This window comes from Trichosurus vulpecula, chromosome 1, assembly GCF_011100635.1.
Source record: "Trichosurus vulpecula isolate mTriVul1 chromosome 1, mTriVul1.pri, whole genome shotgun sequence".
In the NCBI taxonomy this organism is placed as follows: Eukaryota; Metazoa; Chordata; class Mammalia; order Diprotodontia; family Phalangeridae; genus Trichosurus; species Trichosurus vulpecula.
In genome coordinates, this window is record NC_050573.1 from 36586763 (window position 1) to 36592224 (window position 5462).

The window sequence follows — 5462 nt, forward strand, 5'->3', positions numbered from 1 at the left end:
TTCTTGATGTGGTTTGGGATGAGAAGGCAGTCCTGATTCCTAGCCACATTTAGCTTTAGTCTCAATTCTACCACTAATCAGTCACTATGTGACCTTGGGCAGAGTCACTTTGTCTTGGATCTATCTCTCTGAAGCGGTTTCCTCTTCTACAAAATGGTTGGGTTGAACCAGGACATCTCTAAGGCACTGTCCAGCCCCAAACTGGTCTATTTTAATAGGCTTTTGAAGAAAATTAGAAAAACTCAAGGGAACAAAGTTTTGCAGGAATGGAAGAATTTGGAAGTTTAAATGGAAAAGAGTGCAAATGGGGATGAAGTCCTGATCTCATTTGGGAGAGGGAATCGGGCTTTCCCCTTAGGTGGTCTTACTGTCCCATTTCTCACCCATCCCTCCTCCCTCAGTCCTGGAAGCAGCGGCTGGCTAAGATTTCCATTGACTCATAGTGCCATTCCCAGAATATCTCCATTCAGAACAAACTGCACATGTGTCAAAAGTCATAATTTATTAAATATACCCAGAGGGCTCTGCAAAGATTTTCATCGCCATCTGATAAGTAATATATAAAATATATAAATAAAAGTACAGCAAATAAAATAAATATCAATAAATTAAAAGGAACGTTTCATCCATGTTGTGAGACACACAGTGGGACGGGGATAGTGATTCCACTGATAAAGAGAATTCCCACATAAGGAAACTCCCCCTCACATAGTAGGTACATATATGGAAATACAAGTTGGTTAATGATAATAATAATTAATAATAATAATATCTGGAATTTGTATAGCACTTTAAGGTTTACAAAGCACTTTTTCTCAGTGGATCGGCTCAATAACTCCGGGGAGGTGGGAACTATTATTATCCCCAATTTACAAACGAAGAACTGGGCTCAGAGAGGTGAATGAATAAAAGCCCATAGTCACATAGCTAGTAAAAGTCAGAGAAGGGATTTGACCTTTCTGGGTTCCAAGTCCATTGTCTCTCTACATTCAAATTCATTATCTTGGTGGCTTTATATAAATAAAGATTAATAACAATATAATAAAAGCATTTACATTAAAAAACCCTAATCTAGAAACCTAGTTCTCCACCCCTTAAGAGGAGGCTGTCAGATAGTTCATTATAACTTAATGAGGTCACCATGCTGTTTTTTATATTTCCACAGGGAAAATGTGATTTCATTGATAGAATTCCTACCAACACCTGACCTTAGAAGGCTGCCTAGAACATTAAAAGGGATATGGCTCAGACCAATGAACAGCCAACATGTGTCAAAGGCAGGATTTGAAAGCAGGTCTTCCTGGTTCCAAGGCCAGCCTCCAGCCACTATGCCGCAGCCACCTCCAATAGTGTAAAAACTTTAAAGTCCTCTAGAAGTGCGAATTTTTTTTATGATTCTTTGTGCCTCGTCTGTCAGGGTGTCAGGCATTTCTAAGGGCGTTGAAAGTGCCTTGCAAACATGCCTTCCCCTCATCAGACCTTAATTCTTCCCCTGTAAAGTGATAGGCTTACAGAGATGAGTCATAAAAAAAGAGAACCGTTTTAAGGTATTCAAAACAAAAAGTTTCTTCTTAAAGAGGGTCTTAGGCTCATCCACAGAAAGGGGAGTTGTGTCTGTCCCAGGCAAGCACCCTTGGAGAGTTTTTAGATTACCAATGGCATAAGTGATATTGTCTATGAATGTTTTGTCAAAGTTCATTTCGAAATTCTTTATCTTTCCCAGTGCATCCAGAAACTCACTGGTGTAAACCCGGATCGCTGAAAGATTTAGCTGAGGTCCACAGGTTACTTGATCGATTACATTATGCAAGGAATCTTCCTGTTTGAACTAGGAGGTGAGAAAAAGGGGATCACGGTCAGTCAACAAGCATTTATTAAGTGCCTACTATGCGCTACATGCTGGGGATACAAAGAAAGGCAAACACACTCCTGGCCTTCTAGGAGCTTATGTTCTAACTTCACTCTTCATCATTATCATCAAAGGCGTTTATTAAGCAACTATATAATGATTTCACTGGTATAGAGAACTCCCGGATGAGGAAATTCCCTTGACTAAATGCCCAATAATTATATTGGGTCATTTTGGGCAGCCTTTGATTCATATAGCTCCTACTATGTGTCTGCTAAGTTCTTTTTACAATTGTCATCTCTTTCGATCCCCATGATAACTCTCTGAGGTGGTATAGGGGAGTGAGCACTGGACCAGAAGACCTGAGTTCAAATCCAGCCTCAAATATTTACTCGCTAGGTGACACTGTGCAAGTCAGCTTTTTCAACTGTAAAAAGGGGATAATAATAGCATTCTCTGCTCAGAGTTGTCATGAGGATCAAATGAGATGATAGCATTTGTAAAAAGAGCTTGGGTCCTGGCGCATAGTAGGTGCTATAGGAATCATAGGTTGCCCAGAATTACATATGTATATTTGCTATTTGGTTAAGGGAATTTCTCATCCTAGAGTCCTCTATACCAGTGAAATCACTATATTAAATAGAAATATAGGGACAGTCCCTCTCCCTATATTTTGGATTGACTTCTCTGTGGACATGCCATCCTTGGCCCATGTGCCTCCCTCTAGCACCCAGTCCTCCAGTAGAATGTAAGCTTCTCGAGGACAAGGACTAGCTTATTTTGCCTCTGTGTCCTCAACACCTAGTTCAATTCCCAGCAAAAAGTTAATGCTCAGGGGTGGCTAGGTGGCATAGTGGGTAGAGCACTGGACCTGGAGTCTGGAAGACTCATCTTTCTGAGTTCAAATCTGACTTCAGACACTGTGTGACCCTGGGTGAGTCACTCAACCCTGTTTGCCTCAGTTTCCTCATCTGTAAGAGGAGCTGAAGAAGGAAATTGCAAACCAGTCCAGTAGCTTTGCCTAGAAAACCCCACATGGAGTCAGGAAGAATGGAGACCATCCAACAACAGCAACGAAAATTGATGCTCCAATAAATGTTTGAACGAGTGAATGAAAGCCCTGTCATACCACATCCTGTCTTTGGCTCATCAACCCTAGTCATTAGATCATAATTTAGAGCTGGATGACTCTTAGAGAGATTAGCCACTCTGGCTGCTTTACTTCAGAAAGGAGGAAGCTGAGGCCCAGAGAGAAGTGACTTAGCCAAGGTCACACAGGCAAGTAAGCAGCAGAGCTCGGGTTTGAACTCAGATCCCCTGACTAAATTCAGGGCTTTCCCCACAGGTCTGTGCAGCCTCGCTTGGTCTGGGAAGAGTCAGCCTCCTCTGGTGAGTGAAATACGTACTTGCGAACAAGGTTTGAGAAAGGGAGGTCAAGAGACACTTACATAGAACTCATAAAGCTCGTTAGCAGTGACCCGTAATTCCACAATTGTTTCATTCAAAAACGATTCGGTGGGTACGGGGCTCTCCTGCGAGGGAGCCCAGCTTATGATGAAACAGAGAAGCAACAGGGAAAAATGCGCAGCTCCTAAGGAGAGAATCGACACATCCTGATCAGCGTATCATTCCAAGATCTCATCTCCAGTTCTGCCCCGGGACCCCACCCCCACCCCTACCCCACCCCACCCCACAGTCAGTCAGTCTGTGCAATGAGTGAGAAGAGGAAAGCTCATGTTCCTATTGTAAGAAGTACCTTCCTAAGCCTTAATTCCCTCATCTGTGAAGTTACTGGTGAAGTTAGAGTACTATGTTACTGTGGTAATGTTGTAGTACTTACTATGTTACTACGGTAATATTATAATACTATGTTATTATAGTAATATAATATTACCATAGTAATATGTAACATCACTATGGTAATATATATTAATATGTGTATATATAATATTACTATATCCTCATAGAGTTATTGCAAAAATTAAATGAGATTAATTTAGGAGCAGGCGCTTCACGAGCCTTGACATACTACATAAATGCTAGCTCCTGTTGTTATACACTTATAGGTCTTTCAAAATGGAAGGTCACACAGCGGGTAGGAGCCCCATTGGCTCTCGAGTCTGAGGACTGAGTTCAGCTCTCTGCCTCTTGATGCTAACTAACAACCTGTGTGACCTTGGGCAAGTTATTTCATTTTCCTGGGCCTCAGTTTCCTCATTTGTAAAATGAGGGGTTTGGATCAGCTAGCCTCTGAAATCCCCTTCAGTTATAGATCTGTGATCCTAAGTGTCAAAGCTTAGATTTGAACCCCGGTCTCTTCTGACTCTGAGTCCTACTTTCTATTTTAGCAAGCTTTCCTAGAGCAAGTACTATTACCTCCATTTCACAAATGGGGAAGCTGAGGCTCAGAGAGGTCAAGAGACTCTCCTGGAGTCACACAGTTGGTGACTGTTGGAAACAGAATGCAAACCCAAATAACTCATGAGTCTGAGACTCAGACCACTGACCACAGTTTCCCTATCATCCCACTGCCTTTTCTGATGGCATCTCTGCCCTTCAGGAGCTCATTAGAAAGACAAAATGAAGGATTTCCCAGATTGCCCCAGAGCCAGTAAACTGCCAAGGAGGTGTGATACAATGGAAAGACCATTGGATTTGGAAGTCAAAGAACCTGGGTCCACATTCTGAATCCTAGCTCTGCCCTAGACAAATCACTCAACCGTTCTTGACCTTGTTTTGAGAAAGAGAGAGAGAGAGAGAGAGAGAGAGAGAGAGAGAGGGAGGAAGAGAGAAGAAGAAGAAGAAGAAGAAGAAGAAGAAGAAGAAGAAGAAGAAGAAGAAGAAGAAGAAGGAGGAAGAGGAAGAGGAGGAGGAGGAGGAGGAGGAGGAGGAGGAGGAGGAGGAGGAGGAGGAGAAAGAGAAGGAGGAGAAGAAAGAGAAGGAGAAGGAGAAGGAGAAGGGAAGGAAGGAAAGAAGGAAGGAAAGAAGGAAGGAAGGAAGGAAGGAAGGAAGGAAGGGAGGGAGGGAGGAAGGAAGGAAGGAAGGAAGGAAGGAAGGAAGGAAGGAAGGAAGGAAGGAAGGGAGGGAGGGAGGAAGGAAGGAAGGAAGGAAGAAAAAGAAAGAAAGAGAAAGAAAGAAAAAGAAAGGAAGGAAGGAAGAAGGAAAGGAAGGAAGAAAGAAAGAATTAAATTGGATGACCCTTTTCAGCCTCTAAACCTGTGATCCTATGAAGACTCTCTGGATCCCAGTTCTGCCTCTAACTTGTTTTACGCAGAGAAAATCACTCTTCCTCTCTAGGCTTCTTTTCTCATCTGTAAACCAAGGATAGGAGGTGAGAGTAGAATGCAAACCAGACTATGTCTCTAAGGTCCCTTCCAACTCTTAACATTCTCTGTTTTGTGATCTGACAGTCAAGGATTCTAAACCCCTAGAGTGTCATACAAACAGGTTGACTCTTAGAGAAAGTCCATACCTGGATGCCGGTCCATAGCAGCGAGAGATTTCTACGACTTCTTCAGAGTCGCTTCTTGAAGCAAATGTGTTAGCCATGGTTCTGAGATGGTATATAAAGGGTCCATTGGAGGCAGAGGGTGGGAAAGAGGTGGGGTGGTAA